This window comes from Gracilinanus agilis, chromosome 3 (assembly GCF_016433145.1).
Source record: "Gracilinanus agilis isolate LMUSP501 chromosome 3, AgileGrace, whole genome shotgun sequence".
Classification (NCBI taxonomy): domain Eukaryota; kingdom Metazoa; phylum Chordata; class Mammalia; order Didelphimorphia; family Didelphidae; genus Gracilinanus; species Gracilinanus agilis.
The window spans coordinates 156,402,464-156,424,477 of NC_058132.1; the positions used below are offsets into that span (position 1 = coordinate 156,402,464).

General features: G+C 39.0%; 1 protein-coding gene across 1 annotated transcript in view; it reads left to right on the plus strand.

The window, feature by feature from the left end:
* SNX19 (sorting nexin 19) overlaps positions 1 to 22,014 on the plus strand; it is a 100,568-nt gene that overhangs the window by 78,220 nt on the left and 334 nt on the right. The window lies entirely within an intron of this gene.

Consider the following 22,014-nt stretch of genomic DNA (forward strand, 5'->3'; position numbering starts at 1 on the left):
AGAGAGAGAGAGAGAGATATAGAGAGAGAGAGAGAGAGAGAGAGAGAGAGAGAGAGAGAGAGAGAGAGAGAGAGAAAAGAAGTCACCTCCTCTTCCCCAGAGAGAGTCTGACTCTGCCAACTGCCAGAGACCAACTGCACACCCAGAGAGAGTAACTGTCCCAGAAAAATCGTTAGACTTGAAACTGACACTGTCTCAGCTATGTTTGAAAGTCTAATTCTTTCTCAAGCCAGCTTCTCTACTTCTTATCTCTAAACTAATATGACAAGACTTATTTTCTAATATCATCTTTATAACATATAAAAACTATGTCAGATTGCTAGCTGTCTCAGGATAGGGGGAAAATTTGACTTAAACTTTTAAGGAAATGTTATAAATTGTTTTTTTAATGTAATTGAGGAGGAAAATAAAATATTAAAAGACAAAAATAAAAAGCATCTTCTCTATTCATCATATGTAAGCTATTTCTTTTCTTATTCACCTATTGGTAATTAGTGATCAGCAAGGTGGCACAGTGCTGGCCCTGCAGTCAGGAAGACGACTCTTCCTGAATTTAAATCTGGCCTCAGATATTTCCTAGATGTGTGACCTTAGGCAAGTTACTTTATACTGTTTTCCTCAGTTTTCCCATCTGTAAAATGAGCTGGAGAAAGAAATGGCAAGACACTCCAGTATCTTTTCCATGTCATGAAGGGGTCAGCCATGACTGACATGACTGAAACAATGGAACAACAACATTAGAGATTAGTATATTGCTTGGCATATAGTAGGCACTTAATCAATGCTCTTCAATTGATTGATTACAAAATTGCATTCATAGAATAATCCAAGTAGCCAGATTAACCTGGAGAGCATGGTGATCAGGCTCATATTTGCAGGAATTATTATTATCTCGGCAGGGCCTTTCCTGTACTCTGTTTACTTTATAATTAATGATTTGAAAATAAAAATATAAGTGACTCCAGACCTGAGACAAATTCAGTTGGTCTGGAGGGAAGATTTCAGTTCTTTGAGGTAATTGATATCTACCCACTTGTGAAGAAAGCAATCATAAGAACCATAGAGGACATCTAGTCCAACCTTCTTATTTTATATATGAGAAAATTGAGGCAACAGAAGTGAAGTGGTTTGTCTTTAGTTTTGCAGGTAGTAAGAGAGGCAGGATTTGAACCCAGGTACTTGAACTCCAAAATGAGTCTTATGCTGCCTCATTATCTCAGATATCAATTTTTCTTTGGAGAGAGAGATCCTGGAGTCAAAGCTCCATTAGATATCAAATCCAAAGTTCCAAAAGAGGATAGTAATTCAACATTAATTGTATGACTTTGAACAAATTCATTTCACATATCTGGACCTCAGTTTTCCCATCTGAAAAATTCATCATACTAAAATCTTAATCCCCTGCCTCATCATGGCAAGAAGGTAGTCAGCCTGCCTTTTCAATTAATCAATCAGCAGGCTTTTATCAGTGCCTTCTTTGTACCACACACTATGCGAGATACTGGAGATACATATATAAAAGGGACATAGTCCTTGACTTCAGGGGGCTCTCATTCTACTTGGAGGCTCTCAATGATTATACCAATGGAATTCAAGGCCAGGCACGTTGTCCAACACAAGATGGAAAGGTTTTAAGTCTGGGCTGAGCAATTGTTCACGTGTCTATCATCTTAGGATCATCTCAGCTAGGTTATAAGGTCTCCTTATGATATTGGCAGCAGGATGGCAAAATGCTCAGTCCCAGGAACTCTAAATACCATTTGTCAGAGAGTAATTGTGATCAGCTTCAACAGAAGGAGCACCCACCCCAGTGAAATCATAAGTTGCACAGATATACTTTAGGGATCAAAATCTATTATCTTATCAGATTAGGAGAGCTCCCAGTGGGAAAATTTGATATATCAACATTTATTAAGCACCTTCTATGTGTCAGGTACCGTGCTAAGTACTGGGGTCACAAAAAGAAGTAAAGTCCCTGCCCTCAAGGAGTTTATAGTCTAACTCCTACCAAAGCAGTTTAGCAACCACTCTGCAATTTATAGGCTGAGTTACTTTGGGGATTCAGAGGTTAAGTAACTTGGCCAGAGTCAAATTTTAACATGTGTCAAAAGTGAAATTTAGAGTCTTCCTGATTCCAAGGCTAGACATCAGCTACTTCTCTCTTTTTCAGCCATCAGATTAGTTAGTATGTATGAAGGAAAGGAGAGGAAATGGGAAGGATAAAGAGGAAAGGGGAAACTGTTGCCCAGGGCAAATCATTCTCTGTTGTGGACATACTGATTCATTACTGAAACATCAAATGAGAGAGGAGATAGAAGTAATGAACCATTTGAGACACCCACTCTTTTTTGTTGCTTACAGCTATCATGATGTCAAAGGGTATAGACACATAACAGTCAAATGATAATAATGATTAACGTATACAGGTGAGGCTAGTGTAGGCAGGTATGCATTTGGTGAGTTTTCCCAGGCGACTCTTCAGGTGCTACATAAGCAACAACAACCTATTTAAGGTTCAAACCCTACCAAGCCCCAAATTTAAAAAGGCTGAGCAAAAAGAAGTCCTCACTGGCCAAGGTTCTGAAATCTCAGGCATGATGCTATGAAATTCAGATGCTATGAAATTACTTAAATAGGAAAATCATTCATTAATCCTCTCAAGCCACCACAGACCAAAAGAGCTGAACCTGCCAAGCAGGAATTTATATTGGATCTTAGAGGTAAGAGGGAACCATTGGCATTTATTGTGTAAGGGAGTGGGATGACTTGGTAGATTATTGTTAGGAAAATTGTATTGGAAGCTATGTGAAAGCTGAACTGGAGGGAGAAGTCTGGAATATAAAGACAAAATGGGAAGCTATTTAAATAGTTAGGAAGTGGTGGATGATAAAGCCCTGAATTAGGATGGTAGCCGTGTATGTATATGAAGAGGAAGGAACATATGGGAAATCTGGAGACAAAAATTACAAGAGTTTATATTCCAAAGGGGGAAGACAATACAGAAAATGAAGCTAACAAGAGATATACTCCACTATGCACTCAATAGCATGATTTAAAAATGTCCAGAAAGTAGAGCAGAGGCATTCCTCCAGGCAAGATGGATCTGTCTATAAGAACCCAGCATCATAGAGATTCTAGAGTTCTAGTGGGAAAGAAATGAAGAAGATAAGGAGGATGGCCAGAGTAAAGGCTGCATGGTTTACAGATGGCTTATAAATTTCTTTCAGAGAAAATCTAAGAACTGGAAGTTTCCTCAGAGGCCACCTAGCCCAACACATACCTGAATGAGAACCTTAGTATACAAGATCCTTGACAAGTGGTTATCCAATTACTGCTTAAAGATATCCAGTGAGAGGGAACCGATTGTTCTTGATCTAGACTCAGAAGATTTACATTCAGTCCTAGTGCTGAAAGTAATTTTCCAAGTCACTTAGAATATCTGATCTTCATTTTTCTTTATCTGCAGAATGAAGGTACTGGACATGATACCAGTGATATAGGTAGAATTTCAAATCTAAATACCTTTCATATTTTGAATAACTGGTTGTTTGTTTTTTATTTTCCACTCTGCCTATTTGATTTGGATTTCTCTTATATTTTCTTCATCTCTCTTTAGGCTGGTCAAAAGATTAGTCAAAGGCTACTTGATTGACTTTCCTGAGCATTCTGTGTGATTTTCTTGCCCTCAAGACAACAGCTAGCCACTATTGTCTTCAAAGCATAGGACTCACTGTAACTATCTCCTGTCATCTTTGGCAAGTGACCTAGGCTATGATCAAAAACTTCATTCAAGGCTGAGTGAGCCCCAGCTGAAACAGACTGACTAAATGGTGTTCCTCTTCCTTTCTCTTTTTTTTTTTCTTCAAACTCTGCTTTCTAACTAGGAACAGGTCGTGTGTGTGTGTGTGTGTGTGTGTGTACGCGTTTAGTGTGGAAAGCCCCTTTATTAAAAAAGGGGCTTTCATTGTAATTTGATGTTTGTTCTAACATTTTTCCTTCCTCAAGCCATCTTTCCTTTTTCTTTGTGTGTTACATCATATTTTTCCTTGTCCTGTAAGTTTGTGATGGTAACATAGGGAAAAGAATATTGGACTCAAAGTCAAGGACCTTGGGTTCAAACCAGGCTCTGGTATTTTCTCAGGGTGGGCCTAAAGGCAAATTGCTGGATTGTCTCACAGCCTTAGTTTTGTTTCATTTTCTCATCTTTAAAAAGAAAGTGTTCTTAAGGCTTTTATTTATAAAGATGTGAAAGGCTTTTACAAAAATGCAATGAAATGTTGGGAACTTATTGTGTACTATCATGTTCTATTTTTTTTTTTTATTTTGCTCTTCATGAAAATGTTTGCACTTTTTTATCATTTTTTGTGAAATATAATGTTCTGAATTGTACAGAGACTGAAACATTGTGGGACCGTCATATGTAATCAACTTTGCTACTGATAGCAATGCAATGATTCAGGACAATCCTGAGGGACTTATGAGAAAGAATGTTATCTACTTCGAGAGAAAATATCTACTGTGGGAGTAGACATGCAGAAGGAAAACACTTGGTTTTTCACTTATTTATAGGGTATTGGATGTGGGGTTTTGGTTTTTAAAAGATTATTATATTATTATAAAAGTGATTAATATGGAAATAGGTATTAAGTGATAATACATGTCTAACCCAGTGGAATTGCTTGTCAGCTCTGGGAGGGGGGAGGAAAAAAGAGAGGGAAAGAACATGAATCATGTAACCTTGGAAAAATACTTACATAGAAAAAATTAAAATAAAAAATATATGATGTTCTAAAGAAAAAAAAGGCCAAGTAATTGAGGTTAAGTGACTTTCCTTGCTTTTGTTTCATTTTCTTATCTGTAAAATGGAAATAGTGAAATCTGAATGACTTAGCTGATGGGGTCATTTTTTAAAAATTGCTATCAGTATACCCATTTGAAGCTAATCTTTGTATGAGGGAGTGAGATGTTGCTTGAAATCTAATTTCTTCCATTTTTCTATCCAATTGTTCCAGCAGTTTTTGTCAAAGAATTTTGTTGTTGTTTGTCCTTCATTTTTGAAGAGGACCAATGACATCATAGGGCAATATCTTGACTTATTTGTGAATTGGATTTAAGTTGCACCAAATCATCAGCCTCATTCTCTCTTCCAGAGTTAACAAAGTTCAGTGGCAAAACAAAAGTCAGGATGATTGGCCATGGCCTGGGATGCACTGGATGACCTTGGCATTTTTAATGTTTGATCAAGCTCTAAGCCACAAAGGCTGCTTCAGCCACCTTCATGGCCAGTGGAACAATTTTTTGTAGTCTTTCCTTTACCCAGGGAGAGGTTTTCACCTGCTTGGGGTAGACATCCCTCACACTCACCAGCAGGCTCAAGACCTGTCCGTTACCCTCGATCTGGTTTAGTCTGTCTGTCCAGACTGTTTTAGCAGGGTATGGCTGCTTCATATGCTCCAGCCAGCTTCTTGGAGCCACAGATGTGTTGGGTGACAGGAAGACACTAAAGGTGGATGAGCAGCCAGGGCTCAGCAAAACTTTCTCATCAGAGGTGTCACAAGCATTGGGAATATACGTACAATGAAGAACAACTCCTATTCTCAGGATTATTTTCTAACGGGTGAGACCACAAATGCATATATAAGTATATATACAGAATAAGAATACGGACTAGTTCAATACAAAGCGAGTTTGAAAGGGAGGGCACAGTCTATTCAGAGGATCACTAAGGGCTCCTGTAAAAGGTGGTAGTTAAGCTTGTCAGGAAGAGGGTTAAATGAAGGAAGGGTGAGTAAGGAGTACTCTCCAAGCATAGAGGATAGCCAGTGCAAAAGTGTAAAGACAGGAAGCCAAGGGTCTTCTGTGAGGAAGAGAAAAGGCCAGTCTGTTTAAATAACAGAGTACAAGAAGAGTAATGTACAATGAGGCTTAAGTGATAAATTGGGAAAAGTTTATGAAGGGCTCTAAAGAAAAGAGTCCATTTAATGAAAATGACGATACTATCTAAGCTAATTTACTTGTTTGGTGCCAAACATCAAATCAGAAAAGGATAATATTTGATCCTATAATAAAGGCAATAGGGAGGCAAAGGAGTTTATTGAGAAAGAGCAAGTCATAGACAGATCTGTATCTAAGGAAAATCACTTCTGAAGCAGGGTGGAGGACAGAACAGAGTAGGGAGGAACTTGAGGCAGGGAGAACAATTAGGAGATTGTTGAAATAATCTAGGCAAGAGGTGATGAGGACCTGGACTAAAGAGGTAGCTTTGGGACTAGGGAGGTGTTGTAAAGGGAGAAATGCCAAGATTGGTGACTGATTAGATCCGTGGGGTTAAAAGAGTGAGAAGTTGAGGATAATACCACCCTTATGTAACTGGAAAACTTGGGAAATGATGGTGCCTTGACAAAAACACAAAAGCTTTAATTAAGTTAGTTAATTTTAAAGGTTGTACAAAGTATTCTGGAAAGATGGGCACTTTTGATGTGAGGGACTTTTCAAAGCTGCTTTCTTTCATTGTCTTCCTGCTGCTCAATGTCTACTCCAAGCAAGTGGAAAAGACAGATGACAACAATCTGTCCACCTGTCATGAAGGTAGCTGAAGCAGGCATTATGGAATGATTAGAATTTGGTTAGACATCAAAGAAGCCAAGATTCATTCACTGCCTCATGAGCCATCTTCAGTCATCTTGACTTTTGTCTTACCACTGGATTTCAATGATTCTGGAAGAAAGAGTGAGGCTGATAACTGTGCAACTCTGCCTCACTTAAATACAGTTCTTGCACACATCAAACCACCCCATGATGGCACTGGTCCACTTTGAAAATGAAAGACAAACAACAACAACTATGGGCCAGGCATGGTGCTATACCCTGAAAACAGAAATACTAAAATAAGGACAGACACTATCCCCAAGAAACTTAAATTCCAACAGGGGGTTTAATATATCATGGTATAGTGGCCCAGAAAAGAAATCTTTGTCTTGAAGGTGGTTGTTTATCTTTTGTTTGAAAATAGACATGAAATGTGGATGAATAGCTTTGAAAAGATCTCAGGAAAACCTCACCCCAGAGGTATTAGTCCTCCCTGAACACCCCATATATTCTACGGGGATGTATAGGGATGGGGATTTCAGGGATGTTGAATCAATCTTTCAAATAGTTAATTAATATGCCCTTTCCACAAGCAATAGTAGTTTGATTTGATTACTGTATGCAGCACAAAAGATGGAATGGGGACAGTGGGATCTGGAGAGGGCCCTATATGTATAATAATAAGACATATAGCAATATGGCCTAAGTCAATGGCAGGATATGATGTAAAGCATGGTACCTGAAAGTGGTAAATGAATATAAGGTATAATTAAAGATCCAGAAGTAGGACCCAGATTTTCCAACTTCCAGTATGGTGCTCTTTCCATTATGTCATAGTTGTCCCTTTTAGAAAATAACAATAATAACCTCTTCTACTAACCAAAATGTAGTTAAATACATAAACCTGTGCAGTTTCCTTGTTAATCATTATTTCTCCATTCCATCACCATCAATCTTTTTTTTTTAATAGCCTCAGGCTTCCTTCCTTTTATGAATTCTGTCCCAAACACTGCCCCCACCTGGCCTATCTCACACCCTTATTCCAAATTCCAGAGCCAGGGAACAGAGAAACAGCCCTAGAAAACCCAAGAGGAAGGGAGCACTTCTCTAGTTCTACAAAAATCTTGGAGACATGGGTGTGTTTGTTCAGTGTCCAAGCTCCATCTCAGGCCCAACTCTAAATTAACATCTGTTACATTGGACAAGAACTCTTACAGTTTTTTGCAATTCCTGAAAATATACAACTTGCTCCTTCCTGCTCCAATCTTTCACCAGGGCCAACCTTACAAGTAAGTGATTGCCCATGTGGGGCTCATAAATATTTCCCACACCAGCCTGCCCCTAATGCCCCAAATCCCATAACTCATTTCTTGGTATGAGAAAATTGTCTCTTGTAACATTCCTTCTTTTTTTTTTCATTTGCGAGCAGATGACCATGCAGCTTAAGCAACCAGTTATATGACATAATCAGTAAACTATAAACACAGTTATAGAGAGTCTTGTGTTGAAATCAAATAAAACTTACAACAAAATTAATCTAGCATATATTTAATGATGTGAATAGTCATTACTGTGTCATATGGCAATTGCCCATAAATGGTTTGGGAGATGGAAGGACCAATAAACAAACTTCACCTCCAGTTTTTCCTAAGCATAATAACATGAATTTCTATACAGTGGCCTGCTTCCCTTCCAAAAGTGCTTGTTGGGTAGAAGTGTAAGTATTATAATCTCCATTAAAGAGATGGACAAGCTGAGATTCAGATGGAAGAAGTAGGTTTGGATGCTAGGTCTCCACTGTTCTTTCCATTATATCATCCTCCCTCAGACAATACAGTTACTCTCATTTAATCCCAAGTTCCAATGGGCAAACTGACTGGTCTAGTACAATTCACAGAAGGGGAACTAGTACCTACAATGACTTTGGCAAAGTTTAGAAGCTTTATTTTAAGATGGTGCTTATGAGTTGGAATGCATCTAAGCTTAGAGAGTTTAGGGTGCTGAAATAATCTAGTGTCGTTAGGCTTAGGAGATCTGGGGTATTCCATACTTTCCCTCTCTGCTAAAGGCTCCCTTTCACTTGTATGTGTAGTTCAGGTTTAGTTCTAAGAGAGCTAACCACTGAAGAGAAAGACCTGGATTCTTTTCTTGAACACTTTGGCTTTTTATACTCTCCCTCTAGAATCACAGAGAAAATAGAAAATAGCTTAGGTTTGGATCATGCCTAGAGTCTCCCCAAAAATGAGAGAATAAAAAAGCACTCAAAGTTTAATGTACATCAGATATGAGACAACTATTTATTTCCTCTACGGAAAGGAAATGGCCAGCACACAAGACGCACATGTACAAAGAGTCAGAACAACTTAAAATAAGCAACAGGAACTTATAACTACTTCTAAAATTTCCTGGGGAGTTGATAACGTAAATTACCCAAATGTCATACGGTTTGTTGAGCTGTTGAATTGGTATTTCCCATTTCTCCTTAGCTTTGCACTATCCAGGCAACTCCCTCCAAACTTATACAAGCTAGAACTTTGGCTTCACTTCCTGTCAATAGTTGTCTTCTCCAACCAACAAGCATTATAGTCACTGTAGTCAGAGGTCTTTCCTGTATTAGAGCAGATATTGACTGAGGACATCTGATACCACAACCTCTCAAACTCTCAAGACTGCCTTCAAAGCTGAAATACTAATTTTAGGATCACTACTCACTCATCTATGCTTAAAAAAATAATAGAAGAGATAGCCCAAAATCCAGGCTCAGGATTTCCTAGGCAGGAACTGTGCTTTGGTCATCCTGTGCTATACAGGATGCTGGGGAGGGGGAAAACCTGTCACCTTTCCCCCACTTCCTCATGTCATCTCTAGAGAAGGAGAGCTACTTGCTAAATGGGAAAATGGAGAGAATAAAGAGGCAGAATTACTCTTTTTTGAGGATCTACTGAGCTAGTCAGTCCTCCTGGATTTCTAGCCAATCCTGTCAAAAGTTGCTTTAATGCAATCTTTTCCCTATTTCAGCCATCATGAGATAAGGGATCAATGAACAACCAGGGTTTGTTGCATTATCCTAAAGCAGTGATGGCAGATCTTTTTGACACATCATGTTGTGCCCCACCCTCCCAAGACTGTGTGTCCCCTTCAACTTCCCACCTTACCCCAGACTGAGGTGGGAGAAAAGGAGGGAGTGGTCCAGGGACCTTCGCTCAGGGGAAGGAGTAAGCTCTTCCATTGGGCTGCTGGCAGAGGGACAGGGAGTCCTGATGGAGAGGGGGAAGAGAGCAGCTCTGCCTGAGTCTCTCTGCCTTTCTAGTAACTAACTCTGGCCAGTGAGGGCGTGGGTGCTCACAGAGAGGTCTCTGTGTACCATCTTTGGCACATGTGTCATAGTTTTGCCACCACGGACCTAAAGTAACAAGTACTTCAGAGGTGAGCACATATTTGCCTGGAAGTAGACAGTACAACTCAATGCATATTCTATGGAAAGAAATACTCATTATACTTTTTTATCTAAAAGGCTAGATGATCACTAGTAATGGAAGTGGTAGAGGGGATTTCTGTGAAGGAATGAATTGAACATGGTACCTGCTCTAATTTTTTGCAACAATCTTGCATATTTAGTGAAGAATGTGAAAGCAAGAAAATGTTCATCACCTGGGCAACGGCTGAACAAATTGTGGTATATGATTGTGATGTAATACTAAAGTGCTATAAAAAATGACAATCAGGATACTTTCATAAAAATCTGGGAAAACACTAATTGATGCAAAGTGAAGTGAGCAGAACCAGGAGAACATTGTACACATTAACAGAAATATGTATTAGGATAATCAACTGTGAACGATTTAGCTATTCTCAGCAATGGAGAAATCTAAGATAATACCAAATACCCCATTACAGAAAATGCTATCCACCTCTAGAGAAATAATTGATGGAGTTTGAATGTAGATTGAAATATATTCTTTTTTAACTTTCTCTATTTTTCTTATTTGGGATTTTTTTGTCTGTGTTTTCTTTTACAACATGACATATGGAAATATGTTTTGCATGAGTACAACACGTATTACCTCCATCAAATCAATTGCCTATTCCAGTGATGGTCAAACTACAGCCCGTGGGCCAGATGTGGCCCCCAAAATGTTCTATCTGTCCACGGGACATTATTCTTAATCTGACAAATAAAATGAGTAGGATGCAATACAATGAAACTTCAAACGAGTTGCCTTAGAAATAGACTGACAGATGAGCATTTCCTTTCCTTTGGCCCCCTCTTTAAAAAGTTTGCCCATTACTGGGGGGAGGGAGGGAGAATTTGTAATTCAAATTTTTTAAAAGAATGTTTTAAAAGTCTACATGTAATTGGAAAAATATTTAGAAAAAAAGACTATAAAAGTAGAGAAGCTAAGGCTGATGAAGAAATCGAAGAAAATTTTTTAAAGATTCTAGTTATACTGGTGAAAGGAAATACACTAGAGGGATAGGAAACTGCTGAAGGGAAGAACTGTTAATTTTTATTTTGCTACTCTTTTCTCAGACAAAGAGAATGATTTAACTTTGGCAAGACATGAGAGAAATGGCTAATAGAGAACTGATGCCTGAGATAAGGAAGAAGACAGCTAGCACTTTACTGCCCTATATGAGTTCAAGTCAATTGGTCCATATAAGCTATATCCCCAGATATTTCAAGAACCAGCAGATGTGGTTGTTGAGTCATTGTCAGTGATCTTTGAAAGATTATAGGGAACCAGAGGGTCACTGCAAAATTGGGAAAGACCAAATGTCACAATTTCCAAAAAGGAAAAGAAAACTATAGGTTTGGTTTGATTACTATAGAAAAATGCTATGAGATATTATTAAAGAGGTGGGAACACCTTGAAAAGTGAGCACACAGGAGCAGCCAGTGGAAAGAAAGCCAGGCATGAAGATGGGAAATCCTGGATTCAAATTTGACCTCAGACAGTTCCTTAGCTGTGTAACCCTGGGCAAGTCACTTAACCCCAATTGCCCAGTCCTTACCATTCTTCTGTCTTGGAACCAATACTTAGTATTGATTCACAGAGGGTAAGGATTTAAAAAAATTGAACCAAAAGGAACATCATGACCCCAGGAAAAGGAAGTCATTACAGAATAGTCTTGATTCCTTTTATGATCAGTAGAAGAGGGAAATTCTGGAGATAAGATTTGCCTAAATCTTGAAATACATTTGACAAAGTCTCAGGCTATTCTTGTAGAAAATATGGAGAGAGGATAAACTAGAAGCTGGTAAAATTAGATGAATTCAGAACTGGTTGAATGGTAGGATCCAAAGAGTAGTCTTTAATGGTTCAGTGTCATTGGGGAAGGAGATCACTAACAACATAAAGTTTCAGGGATAAAGGTTTAGATGGAATGTTTATGGACTGTGCAGATGAGATACTTCTTGGTGTCTACTGTGCTTGATAGTGTGCATCCAAAAAGATCTTGACAGGTTAGAACATAGGACCAAAGGAAATAAGAAATAGTTTAACAGAGATACATATTGTGAATTTTTCCAACATCATGGCCTCCCTCCAGTAACTCCTTCTGTCTAATGTCTTCCTTTTTTTCTCTTTGGTTTTCCCTTACATACAACCAGCTTCTTTTTAAAAATTTTTATTTAGAATATTTTCCATGGTTACATAATTCATAACTCTCGTCCCTCACTCTCTCTTCCCCCCTCCCAAAGCTGACAAGCAGCTCCACTGGGTTATACATGTATCATTGTTCAAAACACATTTCTATGTTATTTGTATTTACAGTAGAGTGATCCTTTAACATCCAAACCCTAATCACATCCCTATCACACTACATGATTGAGCATATATTTTTCTAATGCATTTCTGGTTCCACAGTTCTTTCTCTGGATGTGGATAGCGTTCTTTCTCACAAGTTCCTCTGGACTGTCCTGGGTCATTGCATTGCTGCTGGTAGAAAAGTCTGTTACATTCGATTGTACTACAGTGTATCAGTCTCTATGTGCAATGTTCTCCTGGTTCTCCTCCTTTTGCTCTGCATCAGTTCCTGGAGGTCATGCCAGTTCACATGGAATTCCTCCATTTCTTTATTCCTTTTGGCACAATAACATTCCATCAACAACATATACGACAAATGTTCAGCCATTCCCCAATGGATGGACAGCCCCTCATTTTCCAATTTTTTGCCATTACAAAGAACACAGCTATAACTATTTTTGTACAAGTCTTTTTCCTTATTATCTCTTTGGGGTACAAACCCAGCAGTGGTATGGCTGGGTCAAAGGGTAGGCATTCATTTAGATCCCTTTGCACATAGTTCCAAATTGCCCTCCAGAATGACTGGACCAATTCACAACTCCACCAGCAATGCATTAATGTCCCAATTTTGCCACATCCCCTCCAACATTTATCACTTTCCTTTGCTGTCATATTGACCAATCTGCCAGGTGTGAAGTGGTACCTCAGTTGCTTTAATTTGCATTTCTTTAATCAGAAGGGACTTAGAAACTATCAGCTTCTTAAATAAAAGGCCCTCTACTTTCAAAACCTCCCCAAAACACTTACTTTGGGGTCCAAAAATAAGCTTTATGGGTACAGAATAATGGAGGCATGGATAGATATCAATTTATTTGGAAAAAAATCTTGAGATTCTGGTGCACCAAAAGTTGGGTATGAATCAGCAATATAAAATGGCATGCAAGAAAATGAACTTGATCTCAATCTGGAAGAAACATAGTGTTTGAGACTAGAACAATGATAACCCTACTATTCTCTCTGCCTTTATCAGTCCATATCAAGAGTATCATATTCAATTTTTTTGCACCACTTTTATGAAGGATATTGATAAGCTAGAGAATATCTAATGGAGAGCAATCAGTGTTATGAAATCCCTACTGGATAGAAACTAAATTTGTTCAAAGTGGAACTCACTGTATTTACTTACAAAGGCAATCACCCTTCAAACTATCCCACTTATATTAATGTTACCCACCAGACTTCTGTTAACCCAGCTCAGCAATTTTGGAATCATCCATAACTCTTGCCCTCCTCCTCAATCTCATATCCAATTAACTGCCAGATCTTGTTGATCCTGCATCCATAGGGTCTCATATATACCCTCTTCTATTCCCTTACAGAACTTTTATCCTAGAACAGGTCCTCATCACATCTCATCAGAACTACCTCAGCTACCCCCTGATTGTTCTCCCTTCTTCCAATTTTCCCTTTTTCTAAAGTAATATCCACACAGATGCTGAATAAATAATCCTAAAATACAGATCTAACTATGATATTCTCTACTCAAAATTCATATTAGCTCCCCAGCCTGCCATTTGAAGCTTTGGGCAACCCTGGTTTCCATTTACTTAGCCAATTGTATTTTGCACTACTCTCCATATATTTTCTTTTAAAAAACAAAACAAAAAACCCTTATCTTCTCTCTTAGAATGAATGCTATACTTAGAATGCTAAGTATAGGTTCCAAGGCAGTAGAGTGGTAAGGGCTAGGAAATCGGGGTTAAGTGATAGCCAGGAAATGTCTGAGACAAGATTTGAACCCAAGATCTCCCATCTCCAAGCTTGGCTGTCTATCCACTGAGCCACCAAGCTGCCCCCTCTTTAGGTATTTTCCATTCTAGTCAAACTCTTCCTCAGGTACAGGATTCCATCTCCTGACTACATGCCTTTGTGCAAATCATCCCATGTGTCTGGATTGTACTTGATACATTTATCTTGTAGAAATCCTCTGTTCTTTCAGAGTTCAGCTCTAGTAGCTCCTACCACAGAAAGCTTTTCTGAATTACTCCAGCTATTACTTCCTGCCCTCCTAAAAATCACTTTTTATTACTTTGCATTTATTTTGTATTTACTTTTTTTGTGTACATGTCATATTTCCCACCCACCCCTGCCAAAAGAAGATAACCTACTTTAAGGCAACAATGATTCAAGTTTTCTCTCTCTTTTTTGATTCGAATCTAATTTTATTTTTTTAGAAAAAATTTTTCCATGGTTACATGATTCATGTTCTTACTCTCCCCACCATCCCTGCCAACTCCTGCCCCATCCCCCCCACCCTCGTAGCCAATGCACATTTCCACTGTTTCTTCATGTGATCAAGACCTATTTCCATATTATTGGTAGTTGTACTAGGGTGGTCATTTAGAGTTTACATCCCAAATCACGTCCGCATCAACCCATGTGTTCAAGTAGTTGTTTTTCTTCTATGTTTCCAATCCTGTAGTTCTTCCTCTGAATGTGGGTAGTGTTCTTTTCCATAAATCCCTAAGAATTGTCCTGGGTCATTGCATTGCTGCTAGTACAGAAGTTCATTACATTTGATTTTACCACAGTGTATCAGTCTCTGTGTACATTGTTCTCCTGGTTCTGCTCCTTTCACTCTGCATCAATTCCTGGAGGTCATTCCAGTTCACGTGGAATTCCTCCAATTTATTATTCCTTTGAAAAGGCACAATAGTATTCCATCAACAACAGACACCACAATTTGTTCAGCCATTCCCCAATTGAAGGGCATACCCTTGTTTTCCAGTTTTTTTGCCACCACAAAGAGCGTGGCTATAAATATTTTGTACATGTATTTTTCCCTACAATCTTTTTGGGGTACAAACCCAGCAATGGAAAACAATATGGGAGAGATTAGGTTTAGTTCCAAATCCCACACCCTACACCAAGATAAATTCAGAATGGGTGAATGACTTGAATATAAAGAAGGAAACTATAAGTAAATTAGGTGAACACAGAATAGTATACTTGTCAGATCTCTGGAAAAGGAAAGATTTTAAAACCAAGCAAGAGTTAGAAAAAATTACAAAATGTAAAAGAAATAATTTTGATTACATTAAATTAAAAAGTTTTTGTACAAACAAAAACAATGCAACCAAAGTCAGAAGGGAAACAACAAATTGGGGAAAAATCTTTATAACAAAAAACTCTGACAAAGGTCTAATTACTCAAATATACTAGGAGCTAAATCAATTATACAAAAAATCAATCATTCCCCAATTGATAAATGGGCAAGGGACATGAATAGGAAATTTTCAGATAAAGAAATCAAAACTATCAATAAGCACATGAGAAAGTGTTCTAAATTTCTAATAATTAGAGAAATGCAAATCAAAACAACTCTGAGGTATGTTATATAGAAGTTAGGCAATTTTGGCATGAGGAGGGATAAAGGAAATATAGGTGACTGGAGGAAGGAATGAAGGGGATAGCTGAGTGTAGGGAAGAATGGGTAGGTAGTATATAGGAGGATAAAGGAATGGATTGGAGTATACAGGAGGGCAGCTCAAACAGGCTTATTCACTGAGGCTAGAGACAGAGGGTACAGGGAGGAAATAGGCTGGATCTTCAGGCAGGAAAAGTATCTCTATGATACAGGAGGAATTGGGCCAGTCAGAAATGTTTAGATCAAGGCTGGGGGTTTCTCTTGTTAATTTCTAAGGTCCCTTTGAGGGAGGAGTCAAAGGCTCCTCCCTGTCATTGTAATTGATGTCTCCACTGGGTACTTCCTGCCCAAGATAGATGCCTAGGTTTCCCTAGGAAAATAAAAGGAAAGTAATTCTTCCCTCTTCAGCCTTTGCCTTAATCTTCAATAAAATTATTCACCAGAGGCTTTGTATAGGTAACAAAGGAGATTTATTAATGTCAGGGATAATCAGAGGGATAGAGGTTTTAGGTTTTTATAACTGCTGCTAGGGAGAAGGCTGGTGCTGGGTGATGGGTCACAGGAGACGGTTAGACTGAGAGAGGCCTGCACTCCCACTCAGGAAGGTTTGACTGCCTTTGAAGTAAAGTATTTATCAAATCACTAAATTAGGGGTGGCTTGTTTTAGGATGCCCTACTTGCCTACAGAAACTAAACCCACGATGTCCAACCACTAAGCCCACCCTTCCTCCCAGGGCCCAAAGGGAAATTCAGGGGAAATAACAGGGATATAAATGGAGAGATGAGGGAGAGGTCCAGAAAAATCAGCTAGGTCCAAATGCCCCAAAGACAAATAAGCACAGGTCAAGGCAGAAGCCAAAAGGCAAAAAGCCCTTCAGTTGGAGCTTCAGCACTATTTATAGTATCAGGCTCCAACTGTCTTTCTGTGAACATTCTAAAACTTCTAACTGCCAGGGCTATACAGTTGAATTTGCAAAAGCAAAAAAAATATATTGCTGCAACCCTGCATTACAGGTATCACCTCAACACCCAGAAGATTGGCTAAAATGACAGCAGGGGAGAGTAATGAATGTTGGAGAGGATGTGGCAAAATGGGGACATTAATGCATTGCTGGTGGAGTTGTGAATGGATCGCAATTTGGAACTATGCCCAAAGAGATCTAAAATATTGCCTGCCCTTTGATTCTCTTTGTTTTTTTAGATTGAATAGAGTATAATTGAATTGTACTGAGCTGGACCAGGTTGCTGAAGGTCCTTGAATTCACGTCATTTGAGGATCTGGGGAAGGAAATCATAATGTTTGGTCTGGAGAAAATTTAGGGAGAACATGATTCTTTTCTTCAAGTATTTGAGAGGCTAGTAATTAGACTTCCGTTTAAACCCACAGGACAGAATGGGGAACAGCAGGAGAAAATTGCAGAAAAATAGAAAATTCAGGTTTCCTGCAAGGGAAAATTTCCTAACAGTTAGAGCTATCTCCAAGTTGTAGGTTTCCTTCACTGGAAGTTTTCACACAAATGTTGGAAGACCATTTCTCACGTATATTGTAAAGATGATTCATGACGAGGTAATTGTTGGATGGCATGGCCTCTCTTCCAGCTCTGAGATGCTGTGGTCCCAGAAAAACTTAAAGTGACATAAAATAGATCTATGAGCATTATAATTTGCTTCATAAATAAACAGGACTAGAAAAATACCATTCATGATGACTACAACAACATAAATGAGAAGAACAAAAGCAAAAATAAAACAAAAAAACCCTTAAAAATGAATCCTGAAAAGTTACAATGTGTAGTATTGGCTATTGTAATGGTGGGGCACCAGGGATGTTAGTTATTATTAAAATGTAACCTAAATGGTTTGTGGGTACACACTGGGTTGAAGGAGAGACAGGACCAACCAGGATAGGGAGACCAGGATTCACTGCCCAGCTTTTAACTGACAGGAATGGCAGTTGGCCCAACCGTCACCCAGCTCATCCTAGGCCAGGGTCTATGGAACCAGCAGGCAAAGGTAAAAGTTTATACAGTTTAATTGAGGGTAACTAAATAAAGGATGGGATAGGGGATTCTACACTTGAAACCTAAGGGCAAACCACAGGGGCAGGGAAGGACTTAACTACACTATCCTATTGACCTAAGCCAGGCAGGGCCCAAAGGAAGCAATACTGAAGTCACAGGGAAAGCTTCTTCAAACCTGGTTCCATCCAGGTTTGGTCAGCTCAGCTAAAGGGCCTGAGGGTGGCTTTGGGGTCTCACTGTAATCCAAGGATGGTCACAGGATGCCAAGAGCCAATTCCACCAAGTGATTCAAGGTACCCAGGTAGGGAGAGTGAGTTTGAAATGCTGTCCACCAGATCACAAACCACTTCCCTACTTGGTGCAGCTCTGCAGGTCAGTTTTCCACTTGCTGAAAGCCTTCACCTCTCAGGATCCCAGGGAATCTGGATGCAGTTTTTCCCTAACTCTGAGATCTCCCAGGGTTAGCAACAGTTATGTCCAACCACTAAGAGTCACCACGGGAAATGTAGTTTTTAAGGTCCCCACGTGTCCATAGAAAATATATATATATACTTTTAAATGGCATTTCCCAAATTTCAATTAACACTGCTCCTTCATTCCATCTTGGAATCTTCCTGCCCTTCCTGCTAGGTCCAACACTATTACTAAATTAATTGCTAAAAAAACCCTCACAACACTATGAAGAAGAAATATAAAAAAATGTCACTGCCCCACCTGCTTCTTTGCAAAGGTGAGGTATTATGGATATGGAACAATGCATATAATATCAGACTTTTTCAATATATTAATTAGTGTTGATAAATTCCTTCCCACCTGTTTTTTAAATTTCTCTTTATAAGGAATGACTCTCTGAGAAGAGGAAAATATATACATTGGGAAAGGCACAAAGGATATTAAAAAAATTTGAGAAAACATTAACTTTACAATATCAGGCAGGAAAGCCAGGGATCTCAGTCTCCAGATAAGAAGCTGCCAAGTGGAGCAGGGAGCAGGACAGATTGGAATAGCCCAATTTTTCCAGACTCTTTGAGGGACTTGTTCACAGCATCTCAGGATCCTATGAGGACAACAGACTTTTCTGCAAGGGATAAGGAAGACATAGCAGGTAAAGGGATAGAAGGGTGCCAAAAGAGGAAGAGGACTCACTTCACCTGCTTAACAGCTTCATCCATTATTGGCTATTTCCTTCATTGCCATGTTTCTTTTTACCACTTTCCACAAATAAATGTCCTCTCATTCCTTCAAAATTCTTATTTCCTATAAAGTCTTCCTTAATTAAATTCTAAAAAGATGATATCTATCCTTCTCTCTATCTCTGTTCACTTTCTATCTAAGCCTAAACAGGCCACTAACCAAGATGCCAGCTTCCCCAACCTTATCCCATGGTTCCAGCAAGGGGATCAGTAGACCAGAATATTATTCAGTTTTCTCAGTTCTGTTCAACTCGTCATGACCCCATCTGGGATTTTGTTGACAAAGATATAGAAGTGGTTTGCCATTTCCTTCTCCAACTCATTTTATGAATGAGGAACTGAGGCAAACAAGGTAAATTGACTTGCTTAGGATCTCATAGCTGTCTGAGGTCAGATTTGAACCCAAGTCTTCCTGACTCCAGGGCCATCACTCTATCCACTGTACCACCTAGCTGCTAAAAGCATAGAAGAATTCTTAACAATAAGAAAAGCTATAATTAGACTCAAGGATAAGAAAAACCTAAAATTAGATATTTGGAACTATGGATAAATATGGATAGAGAGACTGGACTTGTGATTTCATGACAGAGGAAACTCTCAGGTAAGGAAAGGCCCCCTATTAAAGCCAGTCAGCACATTCTCTGAACCTCAGTCTTAGAGAACTACCCAGAGCAGTGAAAAGTTAAGTGATTTTCCCAGGATCATATAAACCACATTTGTCAGAAGTGGAATTCAAACCCAGGTTTTCTTAGCTTCAAATCTGATTATCTAAATTTAGAACCATAAGCAGGAGGGAAAAGGGAAATGTAAAGGATCATAAAATTAGAGTTTAGAAGGGACCCCAAAGGCCACCTAATTGAACTCTTCATTTTATAGAAGACTGAAGTCCACTAAAGATTGTGGCTTTCCAGAGTCATGGTAGCTAGAAAATATCAGAGACAGGATTCGAATTCAAATCTTTGGACAATTTAGTCATTGTTTTTTCCCCCTACTTTATTACCATACTGTTGGTTTTTTAAACAGTAGAGAACAGAAAAAGGATCTGAATTTGTAAAAGTTATGGAGGAATTTCTTCATTCTGATCAGCTTAGAGAACTGGGGTCCAGCTGACATCCAGAACTCATCAGGATTTATCTTCTTGCTATTGGGTAGGACAGGTTAAGCTCAGGTTTTCTGCAACCAAAGTAGGACATTTATGAAACCTCCATTAAGCTGGCAAGCTGCAGTTTACAAGAAGACTGTTGCCTTGCTTCAACGTATTATTGTGTGTTGTGTTGAAAATGGAGAAAAGTTTATAAACATTTGGCGGGTACCTCTGCACTTTTAAAATTATGTACTGTTTGTTCCTATAATTTTGAACTCTAATTGGCATCCCCTGGCATAATGTATCCCCTGAGGAAAGGGCACAGCAAATATTCTTTTGGATGGTAGCTGTGGGAAAAGGTGTGTTTGCAGAGGTGTTCTGGAGACTATTCAAACTGGCTCTGGGAGCCCACTGTTAAATTTTCAGGGTCAGCATTTACATTTTGGAAATCAGCAAATATTATAAATCAGGACTTGATTTATTGTTTTGTCAATTGTCCAGCCTTAAGAAAGTGATGGAGAAAATGTTAATAATGCAGATTAGACTTAACAGAATGTAATGGATTTTTTTTTGCTTGCAAATTATTTCCCAGCATACTCCCATATATTTGAGGCCCCAACGCTCCCCAACAAAGGCCTTTGCTGTTGGCTAAGAACAAGCCCAGAATTACAGTCTGGAGTTAGTCCAGTTCTCCTGTCAAAGAACCAAATCATAGGTCCACAGTCTTTAAATACAGTATGTTCCAAAAGTGTGAGTGCAGGCTTTAGCTATTAAAGCTTAAAACTGCTCTAGGACTTTTTGGAACACCCTGTATAATGATGAGTTCTTTTGGTGATATATGCATCAGTAGTCATACATTTGTACAAATAGGATACTAAGCCTTCTGATTGTACTCTATTTCTCAGATATCTCTTCTGGTCTTTGAGAAGCGAAACAGTAGTTTTCGTAGTGGTTCTAAGGGAAGTAAGTAGCCCTGTACAGAGATAAAGGCAAATGTGAAGAACAGAAATAGGGTGGCAAGGTAGTTATATTCAGGAGAGCAAAAGAATCCTGAAATTTTTTTCAAATATACTAATGTAAGGTTAGCAGCTCCCAGGAACCTGGTAAATACATCTTGCATAGTAAACTCAGTAAAGATTCATGCAGGGGTTGATAGAATTAGCAGGAGGTGGGGGGAGACTGGATATCAATCTGGCTGTGTGTGTGTGTGTGTGTGTGTGTGTGTGTGTGTGTGTGTGTGTGTGTGTGTTTGTGTTGGGGAAATGTTTAAGGGATTCTGTGCCAGAAAGAAAGATGGGATTCTCTTTTGGTGGTTAGATGGAAGTAAGATACTCTGGGGCCCTCAGGGGAAACATGCCTGGCCACTCCAGCCCAAGGAAATAATGTTAACTAGTTAGCAGTTAATAGAGTTTAGGAAGCTTGTATGGTTGGGTAGAATTATTTTAATGGGACCCTTTGGAGCATTTGAGCCTCATTTTCACTATTTATGTAAGTCTTCTGGAAAAGACATTGGAGGTCATCTAGTCCAACCCTCTCATTTTCCAGATGAAGGAACAGAAACTAAGAAAACTAAAGTGACCTACCCATCACTGCGCAGGTAGAAAGTGGCAAAGCTAGAATTCTAAGCTGGGTCTCTTGACTCCAAATGTATTCTTAGAGTCTTCATTGTGTGGTAAAGGGCAAAAGAAGAAAAGAGGACTTGAGGGATATCCCCAGGGATGTCATGGGTCACCTTTGGTTGGTTCAGGGCTATGATCCCAGTATGAAAGAATGGAGCAGTAGTTGTTTCTCCTAGAGAAAGAGAAGAGAGACAGAGACAAAGACACAGAGAGAGAGACAGAGACAGAGATGGGGATGGAGAGAGAGAGAGAGATTGAGAGAGAGAGAGAGAGAGAGAGAGAGAGAGAGAGAGAGAGAGAGAGAGAGAGAGAGAGAGAGAGGAAAAAGAAGAGAA